This window comes from Calypte anna, chromosome 1 (assembly GCF_003957555.1).
Source record: "Calypte anna isolate BGI_N300 chromosome 1, bCalAnn1_v1.p, whole genome shotgun sequence".
NCBI lineage: Eukaryota > Metazoa > Chordata > Aves > Apodiformes > Trochilidae > Calypte > Calypte anna.
Window position 1 is genome coordinate 177,015,508 of NC_044244.1, and position 12,561 is coordinate 177,028,068.

Here is a 12,561-nt window from a genome sequence, read left to right on the forward strand (position 1 = left end):
TACCTTGAACACTTCCAGTGAGGGGGCAGCCACAGCTTCTTTGTGCCAGTGTCTCACCACCCTCACAGTGAATTTCTTCCTAATGTTTAGCCTCAATCTACCCTCTCAGTTTGAAGTAATTACCCCTTGTCCTATCTGTACGTGCCCTTGTAAGAAGTCCCTCCCCAGCTTTCCTGTAGGCCCCTGCAGGTACTGGGAGGCTGTTATAAGGTCTCCCCATCCCCAGAGCCTTCTCCTCTCCAGGCTGAACAACCCTCTGAGCCCTCTTCATAGGAAGACAGAAAAAGTTAATCCTTTACACACTCCTATTTTGGGATTATTTCTACTAGCTCCAAGGGACAAATTTTCTGGGAAGTTTTGCTGTAAACTGATCAAGTGAACTCATTTAAGAGCCCCAGGTGACAGAGGAGACCCAGGTAATGTGGGCATCTTTCTTACTCAGTTATGGAAAGAAGCCAGATATGCAAGACTGGGCTCCCCCAAGCAGTCAGTGCCATACACTGCTGAGTAATGCACAGGGCTTGTGTGCCAGGACTGCAGAGTCCCCAGTCCAGACTGACTGCATTAGGCTTAGAATAAAATGAAGTGGGTTGTTTTGAGTGTTTTGGGTTTTTTTAAAGTAATATAAAAGCTATAAAAACAAACAAACAAACAACCTCCACCCCAAAAAAGGCCTAGATAAATACAGCTGGTTATGTTAAAAAAAACACAGCATAGCCCTTCACATAGATTTCCAAACCAGCAGCCTTACAGAGATAAGGTTTCCCTTTTTGGAGAACACCACTGCATCTGCCCGTATCTTCTGTTTACCTCACTGGAGTAATTTTAAGAAGTGTTCTTGACCAATTGCCAGGACTGGTGCCCTTGAAGACGTGTGCATAGGGTTGTACTGCATATGGGACTTGCAGATGGGAAGCACCCACTCAAATTACCAGCTCCCACAATTTGAAACAAAAGCCATTGGCAGTGAAGGAGCTCTTTATAAATCACTGCCAACACCTACAGATAAGCAGAACACATTGGGATTGTTACTGTTCTACTGGCATGAAGGGCTAGAGCAAAACTGGATCTGATTTGAGAATGTAAAGTTATCAGGTGAGATTTATATAGCTCCAATGTCAAAGCATCAAAGAAATTAGAAAATTCATAAGCATGCAAGGAAATATTTGCCAGAACAAATGTGTGAGAAATAAAAATAACAAAATATCCCATTGAATTAATCAATTTTCATTAATATTTATCATCACAAGTCAAAAAGAAGACAGAGGAGGCAGGAACCTTTGCTGCCCCCTCCCAAGAGTTTTGTGTCTAATGACATAGGAAATCAACTGAAACAAGGAAGTAAGCATGGAAGCATGGAGTTACCTCCACAAATCTACATCTCTCATCCCTGCCAACTTAGATGCTTGCTTATATTGTGAGACCCAGAAACACATACAGTATCACCACAAACACTTCCCAGTTTTCTACAATTCCTCCTAAAAATATGCACTGGACACAGATCTGCTATGGCACTTGTTATTAAAACTGCTCCTTCCACGTAGCTTTTCTATATCTAATGCTTTAATCTTTTTTTTTTTTTTTTCTAAAAAAAAAAAGACTGACCTGCACATGATGCTTAGTCACTGTTGTAATTTATTCGGATTTCCCTAGGACAAGACCTTATATTATCATTGGAAAGAGAATCATATATCTTGGGAAATCTCTTGTACCAATAAATATTTCAGACAAAACTTGTAGAAGCAATAACTGAATCCCACCACAGCTGATGTTTAAAATGATCTATAGTCTTCTTTCCAAAAAGAGATGTTTTAGCACTGCTGTTTCAATCATGCTATTAATCATGTAATCCTCCTTCACAGTACTCCTCAGTTTAAAGATTACAATCACCTAGAAGCCCCTTTGTGACTGTACTTCCACAGGTTCTATATTAAGACCTATATATTTTCTTAAACTGCCTGGCAGCATCCATGCTCTCTTCAAACATTTTGCTGGGCAAATGGGAGACACTATCAGCTTTTCATTAGAAAGACTACATGAGCATTTTAAAAAGACAAACCTTAACAAAATATACTACACAAGTATGTGTTTCTGCCAAGATGTTTTCCATCAAGCATATTCAGTGCATACATTCATTGTCTCCCTCTTCTGTGTATACTTAAAATCCAGGCAAATTTCCAGGAGAACAGCAGGAAAAGCTCTGTCTCAGAAATGTCTCACAACTTCTCTCAAACATGTTACTCTCCTGCTACCTGTAGCTATGTACTTACCTCTGCACTGATGCTTGTTACACAACCCATTTTAATGCCTGGGAAGCTGGTTGGTTTAGCTTCACCCTGACATAATAAAACATATTGCCTTCTTTCACTTCTCCTAGATTGGAGGATCAATTCACTGTCAGAAAGGAATATCATTGCAGAGGTAAAACCTTTGGACTGCTGGAGGTTAAATAATCATCAAACTTTAAAACTCCGCAACTTTGTTTTTAGGTTTTTTTGCAGCTTGTACTCTCCATGGTTACTAGAAGTGTCTGAAAGGCAGCAAGACATCATGACAACTGGAGATGCAGAATATACATACAGATACATCTTCTGAAGACACAGAAGATACCAATGGTCCCTCCTTGTTTCATGAAAATCCAACCCTTACATCTAGACCGCAGAAGAGAATCATATTAGATATAATAGACTCATTGAATTGTAGAATCAAAAAAATGCATTAGGCTGGAAGGGACCTCTAAAGTCATCTAGTCCAACTCCCCTGCAGTGTCCAGGGACATTTTTACCCAGATGAAATTGCTCAGAGCCTGGTCAAGCCTGAGCAATGTCTCCAGGGATGGGGTCTCCACCACTTCTCTGGACAACCTGTCCCAGTGTTTCACCACCCTCACAGTAAACTTCTTCTTAATATCTGATCTAAATCCACTCTAAGACCATTGCTGCTCATCCTACTGCTACACGCCTTTGGAACCAGTCTCTCCCCAGCTTTCTCGTAGGATAACATTATGCAAGGCACTGCAGTGCACCTGAAAGCAACAGCTAGACTTGCTCCTCAGAGCTCAGCACACTGTAGGTGAACAGGAGCATCGCTTCCCTCGCTTGCCACCCCGGGATGTGCCGCTGGAAGCACCAGCACAGGCTCGAGCGCGGGAACGGCTGCATTCCTGCCCCTTCCCTAAAGGATCAAAAGAGGCAAAAGTACCGTCTCCTCCTCGCACGGAAGGCACGACAAACACTTGGAGCAGCATCTGCCCATCCTGCCAGGACCGCGACCAGCCGGACTGCCACCAGCCTTGCCCTACGCCTCCCGGGCTGCCGGGCACCCCGGCGGTGCTGCCAGCGGCGCGAGCCCCGGTCCCGGTTCGAGGATCGGGTCCCGATCGGGGAGGGCGTCCCGCTGGCGGCTGCCCCGGCTTCAGGAGATCAGCGGGTGCGGGGCAGCTTCGCCCCCCGCGGAGGGCTGCCCGCTCCCCTCCCTCCCTCCCTCCCTTCCTGCGCACCGGTGCCCTTGCTCAGGCCGCTCCGGAGAGATGTGGGACGGCAGCTCCAGCTGGCAAAGGGTTGCCCAGAGCAGGGCAGGTCCAGCAGCGCCATCGCAGGAAGGTGTCGGGCCGAGGGACGGCAGGGAAAGGTGTGGAAACTTCGCAGCCAAAGCCCCAAACACGCTGAGATGCGGGAGCGAGCCTGGGCTCTCAGCGGGAGGCGGCCCGGCCCGAGTCTCATCTTCATGCCGCATTTACAGCCATCGATCACGGCAGTCCCCGTCCTCTGCAGCCACTTGGATGACGGTGCCTTCATCCCGAGCGTCTCCCGGCTCGCTGCTGGCGTGGCTGCTTGCCAGCACCACTCTCAAATTCACCCCAGGGCGTGCGATGGGCAGTGCAGCCCTTGGACGGCGTCTCTGCTTTCCCCTCAGCCGTTCCGGCCTTGCGGCCGCTCCGCAGCCCTGCGCGGCTCGGCTTTGCGCTCCCGGCGCATCCCTGGGCTGGCGCAGCGCTGCGCGGCCCCGGCGCGGGGACCGGGTGCTACCGGGCAGCGGGGTGGGACGGGGGACGGGGGGACAGACACCCGCTCCCAGCCCTCCGCTTCTCCTGAGGGAGGCTCAGGTGGGCTCTCTGCAGCCTGAGCCTCCGGCTGCCGCTTGGTCCGCCGGACGGGGGGCGTGGAGGGGGGGATGTCCCTCTCCAAGGCGTCCGCTACCCTCCCGGGTCGCTCTCGGCTCTCAACAAGGACTTTCCCTCAAGTCTTTTATTTCAGTCCCGAGGAAGATCACTGCCCTCGGTGAGTACCTGGGACTGCAGAAGCACAGAGCTCTGCAATGTACCAGAGGCTTTTGCAGTTCTCAAGGGCTTAGGGGTTTGTTTGGCCATGTATAACATATATATATATATATATATATATATATATGACATAACCTAACCTCTAACCCTGGCCCTAACCTGCATGTATACATAGATGTGGTGTGTATGTCTGCACCATACGTGTGTGCCCAGAAGGAATGGAATTTCATGGCTGGACCTGGGACGTGGAGCTGCAGCAGCCTCACCTTTCCTGTACTGCTGCCTCCGATCAGCAGGATGGATTCTGCTCAAACAACTTGCATGAAAGATCATGCTAGAAAGTGGCCAGACCATTCAATGACTTACACCAAGGTGGCATTTGTGCTGTAAATGCCTACACTGTTTAAACTCGAAAAGCATTGGTTTCCTGAAAGCCAAATCACTACCAGACATACAGGAAAAGCCCACTGCTATTAATGCTGAGCACCTCTGCCTTCTGGTAGGAAGGATGCTCACATCTTTGCTGATCTGCCTCAGATTTTTTTGTTTAGTCATATTTTCTACTGTGTCTGGTGATGCATCAAGTGATTTGGAAAATAGTAGGGACCCGTAAGAATCTCCATCAGGACTTTGTGCTAGATCACAGTTTAATTGTTGGGTAACTTCTTGGTTTGTGTCAGCTTCTTATTTCTTGCTCTTTTTCCTCAGCACAGCCACGACTTCAAAGTTTCAGAATATCACAAACAACAAAAGCAACCAAAACCATGCCAAATTCTAGACAAATTACCACAGCCACTTCTCTGAGCTGGCCATGATAGCTACAGTATTTGGATCAACATGTCTGACTATTAGGAAAGTAAAAACCTGTCATTACTCCTTTCATTAGTCTTTTAAAGTGAAGCACCCATCTTCCTCAGCCACAACACTAATAATGGTAGATTTGCTTTTTATGTGTGGTGATAAATTTAAGACAGAGATTAGCTTGTAAGGCCTATGCACCACTTTAGTACCACTTAATCACTAAGTTGGAAGATAAATTATCAAATGGAACTTCAATTAAGCAGAAGCCATGTGTTGTCCTTCTGGTAAGGGTGAATTAGGCCTCCAGAAGCTGATTTTACTTAGGATGTAGCACTGATAAAGGGTAAGGAGAGGATGGGGGAGCAGCTGGGCTCTTTGGTCAGCTTAGGTCTTTTTGGAGAAAGTGAGTCCAAAGTCATTGAGTTAAAGACTCATCTTGCAGGTCACATTGTGTAGTATTAAGGTGAGGAAAGACCCAATCTGAGAAAGCAAAAGTAAAATGGAAACTGTTTTAAAGTGCAGTTCTTCAGTCAAATGCACAAAAAAGGAGGATGAAGAAAAGAGAATTCAGGAGGGGTCTCTGTCATGGGACCATGTGTCAGACTGGAGGTGAGTTACTACATGAAGGACTTGGAACACACACTTGAAGGTATCTATGCCTATGAAATAAGTATATAGAAAAGAAAATAAGAATAACTGAGGCAGGAGAAAAATGTTTAGCAAAGCAAGTGCATCCTGGGGAGGACAACTCCTATACCCAATTTCTAGGAGAATGTCACTCTAAAAAGCAGGTTCAGACCAAGTTTTTAAATTATCAACTCTTACTTATTTTTTCATTTTAAATTAAAAAATGCTGGAATCAACTGCTGGAATCATGCCTGATTTCAGTGGCGTGTGGCACTTGGATCAAAAAATTCAAGGAATGATACATTTTAAAAAGTGTCAAACACAACAAAGCAGCAAAGGCAGATATATCCCTGCTGCCATTGCACAACAAAAGAGCTTCAGATGAGAGTAATATGTAACTCCCACCTGCTGGGGACCAAGAAAGTTCAGAGATATGGTGCCAACCATAACACTACTCATTGGGCTGGGAAAGATGGGGAGCTGCTGAAGAAGTGTTAAGCAGGGAGAAGCCATTCAGTGGAAGATGGTTAAGGAGTGGTAATAAACAGAACTACTGGGATGAACGTGGATAACTAATGGAGCTGTTCAAACCTCAGGCCTTGGGGCAAATTACATTTCACTTATGACCTCAGCCAAAAATCAGGGAACTGCTAATGAGATGCTGGGATGCACTTTTCATCAAGGGAAGAGCCAAACCATCATGCTTGCCAAGCAGGATGATATTTAGGACTGTAGCAGGGGACATGAGAAGAAACATAAAATACTGAGAAGGTCAAGGTCACAGGCATAGGGAAAAAGTCATGGGAATTTTAAGTAGAAGATGAAGACTCATCAGCTGAAAATCACTGCAAAAGCAAGTGGTGCTTATTCAGTCATAGGATGGCTAAGAACTATGTCTATGGTCCAGCTCAGAATAAAGCAAATACAACCTTATGCTATAGGCAAGAGAGAAGAGAGAAGTTTCAATGCTTTATGGAAAGGCCCAGAGAAATCTCACATAGTTCTGCACACCCATGTTTTAAGGATATCAGTTCTGACCCAGAAAATATATAGCCTGTACTGCTGGAGGGGTGCCATGTAAGTACATATCTGCTTCTGCCTAAGAAAACAACAGTAAAGTTGAAAAAATGATAGCTTTCTATAAATACATCAGGAAGAAGAACAGTAGGAGAGGGAGAAGTGCAAGGTCAAAAAATACATTTTACATAAGAATGAAAATCTGTGAACTTGGAAATATATATCCTGTTGCAAGAGTTTCTGAAACCTCAGGTGGGAACTGAGGACACTTGATCAACAAATGACTTAATAGGATATGTTTTACAAGGTACTGAATACTGCAATATTTATTGACTTCAGTGGAAACAAAACGTCATCAGCATCTCAAAAGGTAAAGTTCCTGGGTAACTAAAGCTCAAGGCGGAGAGCAATATTTTCTTAAAGGGGAGCTGCTTAATCTAGAAGTAACCAATTCTAATAGTAATAAGGCATCATGGACGTTATTTTTTTCCTACACTGACAGAATCAATGCTTTCCTCCACAATAAGCATAATACAATTCTCATTTACTGTTCAAGCAGTTCCAATATTTTACATCTGTCCAAAATAAATTGGGAGAGGTAGGGCCTAATTAGCCATTGTTAATAATTTACTAAGGTCCCCAAATGAAGCACATAATGCTCTTTAACTCCATCATGGTCTTTGAGCATCCTCTGTTTTATGGAGGATAAGCAGTAAGCCATTTCATGGGGATTCTAAGCACGTATTCTGGCCCATGTAAGCAGTAGTATCTGATGCTTGCCTATGTTACAGAGGATGGATGAGACACAGCACTTCCCCTGTAAGAACATAGAGCTGGTCTGCAAAGGTTGGGCAAGTAATGTTTGGTGTGAAGATGCAGATCTGGGGAGGAAAAAGAGTGAAAAACAGAGCCAAAGTCTTGGGAAAGCTGAGGGAGATGAAGGTAATAGCACTCTACTGTGAATAGCACTGAGAAGGAGAATCCTTAAGGGAAATGCCTGATGTTCATCTTGTATGAAACACTGAAAATGCTTACTGAGAGGCATTTCAGTAAGGGTGAAGGGTGTCAAACAAATATTTAACTTCAGCTGAACAAATAACGTCTGAGAGCAAGAGCAGTAAAAGACACTAAAGGGGAATGCAAGGGCCACAGCTTTGCCTGCAAGAGGACTGCCAGCTCTGAGAATAAGTTGATAGGACAGTATCAGCAGTTATGGCAACAAACACAGGAAACTAGGAGAAAACTGAAGGAGACAGTGAGGACCATGAAGACTGAAGATAACACCACAGGAATATGGAGAGAGATAATGAGGACAGAAGGCTGAGGTGGGGCGTACCACAAGAGGAAAAATTGCTTCACCTGGTAAAGAAACAAAAATCGTGGGCTCAAAGAAGAGATGAAACAGGAGAAAGGAAAAATTGTTCTGAACATGTTTCAGAGGACAAAGGGTTAGGCATCACAGAAGGGAGACAGGAAACAGAAGTCTGCAGGAATGAGAGACTTGAAGGTCAAATTCAGATGACCTGTGGTATAACAGAGACTCTGCAGCTTCTGTGATATCTCTGCTCCAGAGGGTGATGAACATGTCAGGTGGTTGGCAAGTGCTGCCTCCTGACATTCTCTCTGCTCAACAGTGAGAGGTGATTGTGACAGTGACATGAAATGCCTCCAAAGGATGATGCAAGGAGAAGCCTGATGTGACATTCACTGAGGGCCAGGGTTTTGTCTAAGGCAGTGCTGAGGAAGGGTAAAACAAAGGTATTCCAGTGAAACATTTAGAACAGCAGGTTCAGAGATGATTGAGTGCCATGCCATGAATTATCATTCATGACAAAGACAGAAGAGCAAGGCAGGGAGAAGGGACATCTAGCACTGCCTATTTTTCTGCACGTACTCTTTTCAGACACTGTTAGTTACATTTTTGTGACAGAATGTGGAGGAAGACTTCCTCAGAATTTTATCTACAAGGCAGAAGTTGAGTATACTGTCAGAACTGCAGACAACTACGCTGACTGAATTTATTCTTCAATAAGCCAAGCATGGGCTTCAAAGCCTGTAACCAAGGTATTGTCAGTAGTGTTAATTTTTCAATACCTGCAAGCAGAGCAATCTGGGACACTCTCAACTAGTCCTGAATTCTCTTTCCAAGTTTTGCTTGTTCAAAGTGAGTCACATTGTGCTTCTGTGAGTGCTTGAGACCAATAGAGGGGAGTCAAAGCAGGTGATTTCATCTTCCCCTCTCCTAGACACTTGTTTTTTCCCTGTTCCTTTCTTTATGGTCACACAAGTGTTTGGACAGTGGATCAGGATGGGCTTAAAACTAAAACAGGGAGGAAATGGCAAATCTGGGCAGAGACAAACTCCTTAGCACAGGCCAAAGGTATTTGTGGAGTCTGCACAGCAGTCCCCACACTCTGCTGCCATCTCTGAGTGAAGTCCTGTCTCAACACCCTGAGCCCTTAATCTTGTCAGACTAAAACCCACAGTGGCCCAAGGAAATGAGAAAAATACATTCACTACTACACTTCATCTTGTTGGAGGTAGATTACAAGTTTTCTCTGCTGCAGCTCTGTTGTTAGTGAGTGAGTGAGTGAGTTTTCCTCACTGTTTTTTTTTTGACATACACATGTAATATATTATTTTCCAGATCAGGTCTGTTATTTTTATTTTTACTTAAGTTAAAAAAAAAATTAAAAATGTAATAAAATGGTGTAGGGGTTTCTGAAGATATGAGAAGTCAGTCAGAAGTGTCATCAAGATGATGCAGATAGAGTTGAAGATCATGCCAGATGTGCTCAGCATGGCAATTTCCCTTGGATTTACAGTAAGGTTTCACATTTTGTGTATTACTCAGTACCATGAGGTTTATACAATCCTCAGACAACTTACATGGAAGCAAACTTTAAAAACATATTTTTTATAATACAAGGACACCATTGTATATCTGGAAGAATAGAACGTTTACTCTAGAACTGAACAAACTAGCAGGGACTGCGTGCTCTGTTTCTCAAGTGAGAGCTCAGATGGCTGACTCCATTTTTAAACCAGTTCTCATATGAAAAGAATGTCAGAATCTATACAGAATTCCTTCAGACTTCTGTTATTTCTGCTAGTGTAGCCTTACACTTATTTTTGTGCCAGTAGCTTGTAAAGGCCATGGATCAAAATTCACCAGAGAACACTTTAATCCTATGTTTTCTAGTTATTGATGTCTGGAATGGTAAAAAGTAAGCATCTGCAGTCAATTCCAAACCAACTATCTCTTGCTGACAAGGAATTTATGTTTCCTCATATGGAACATTGTTTATACACACAGTTCAAAAGGAACTAAAACAAATCCATGTTTTCATTGAACTCCTCACCTGCCCTCTGCTCAGGGAGACATCCCCGGGGATGTATTTCTAAATTCCAAACCTCTGAGTATCTGGCAACAGATGGCTATTTTCTTAAATCAACTTTGTAGAGAAACGTTCCCTTCTTCTCCCAAAAAACAGGGAATCTCCTCTCCTCTTTTCCACTTCTCAGTTATTCTAGCCCAAAGCCAATGACAACTTCAGGATGCTGTGTTTTGAGGCCAAGCAGAGCAAGGGACAAGTGCTGACATCCTGTGACAGTAATGTGGCAAAAAAATTCCAGCAGCTTCACGTGGACCAATTTTTCTTCTATTTGGAAGATTCCCAGTGCCCTACTGAGAGGAACTGTGGTCACAGTCTCTCTGCATTTTTCAAGTCTTGTTTTGCACTGGAGCAACCTCATACCTACCAAGAATTTTCATCAAAAAGGAAAATTCCACTGCATTGCTACAAAATCCCTCTTGTGCATCATCTGAGAAAGCATCTGCTGATGGATCTACACAGAAAACTCATGATATTTGCACTCTCATCCCCTGGGACAGCAGCAGTAATTTTTAAGAGATAGAGTTATAGCAGCAGAATTTCATAGCTTACAAATACGCAGTGGTGAGGAAACACAGTAAGTAATTTTCTGGAGTCTTTCTGCAAGTGACACTTTAAAATGGCTTTGAGGCAGGGGAGAGGAGACAGGATTTTTTAAATTTACGAAAAGCTCAGTAACTTCCAGTACTTCATTTTAACTAAAGATAGTTGAAATGCTGTTTTATGTGCTTTAGAAGATATCCCAAGACCATGGGAAAGAAGTTCAAACATTACAGTCATATGCATGACACTTACACAAATATACAGCATATATTTAACTGTCCCATGTTTATTTCTAATTTAATCCTCGTAATGTATTTAGCCACAGCTTTGAGGATGTTATGCTTCTTTGCAAAGTCTTGGCTTTAAAAACTACCAGTTAGCAAAAAGTGAAAGCAAAAAAATCAGGCCAAAGATCTGAAAGCTTGTGTCAAATCTAAAGGTGTTTCTTTACAGTCAGAGCAGAAAGAAACCCTGAAACTGGTTTCTTTTGCAAGATGGATTCTACTAGAAATGCAGATATGGACAAGATCCAGTCCCTCCTGAACATTTTTCTTCTACTTTTCAGCACAGAATAACTCCACAAGCACTTATACCTATCAAGCATCAATTTCCCTAGCCTGCAAGTTATGTGTGGGTTTTCATTGCCACAGGATGCTCAGAGTGATTCTCCAGAGGGCTGGGGCTATGTCTCTTGCCTGAAATCCTGCCCTGGTGCTTATCCTCTGCCTGGAATTAAATATGGACTAGCTTAGAGCAGCTCAACATCACACATTTTTTCAAGAATCTCCAAAAGCCATGTCCTGAAATACAGCCAACTTCAGCTGCTGAAGGGATCACTGCTTAACAGTCTTGTGGTCAAACCAATCCTCAGGGCTACGGCTTGGCCTGAGAGAGGTGATTATGCCAGGTACAGGAAGAATGTCCCATGTCCCAAGTAATGCAGCACCCCAGATACAGGGAAAAATAGTTTTCTCTGGTCTTCAAGAAGCTGAGTTACTGCTTGGAACAGCAGATTCATGGGACCAAGAGGGGTCTCCTCCAGCACACAGCCAGGCATCTGGGGCACCATACCTCAGATGTGTGAAGGCATCTCAAGTGAAGCCCCAGAAAAAGGCAGTGTTCAGGCACCCTGATGGTAAGTGGCAGTGAAACCCAGTGCTCCCCAGCCAGCACACTGCAGGTGCCAGGGCTCCTTCTATGATCTGCAGGCAGACATCCCCCAGAAGTCCTCCCAGGTGAAGGATTTCCCTGGGTCTGTCCATTGACACCTACATTGTCACCTGCATCTGACACCTACACCGTGGCCATGGACTGAGCTGGACTGAGCCCCCCATTGACCCCTTGCTCTGACCAGAACAGGAGGCACATCACAGAGAAAAGGAAACAGGAAATTTCTACCTCAAAGTTAAGAAACACTTCATTAAGGACTATGTTTTGCTCACAGCACATTCAAGATTTCTGGGACTATTCAGTCTACTTATATATCTATATTTGTCTATAAAGACATCTTAGCTTTCCTTTGCAGCACTTTGTGATTGTCTCCTGTCATCCCAACAGACAAGATGTTGGTGTTTGTATTTGTGATAGAAGTATATAATTTCAGCTTTATTTCAGCCTGTTTATTTTATCAGTAGCTTTTAATATATACAATTTAACAATTCTTTTTTGTCTCTTCTTTACACTATATATACTATATAAATATACTATATATATACTTTTCCTTTTTCTCAGTGTACTAAACTATTAAAAAAAGGAAGAAATGAAGGTTATTTCTCCCCCCTCCCAGATGAAATCAGAGTGAGATGGTAAGAACAGCTGTGCAGCCTGTTTGCCCTGGAGGCAGCCATCAGTCCAGTGGTGCTGCCCAGGATATGAACTTCTGCTCACTTCTGCAGCAGC

The 12,561-nt window shown here is 43.8% G+C and overlaps 1 protein-coding gene across 1 annotated transcript in view; it reads right to left on the bottom strand.

The window, feature by feature from the left end:
• Positions 1-12,561, bottom strand: part of MTUS2 (microtubule associated scaffold protein 2) — a 152,112-nt gene that overhangs the window by 16,838 nt on the left and 122,713 nt on the right. The gene's annotated exons all lie outside the window — the stretch shown is intronic.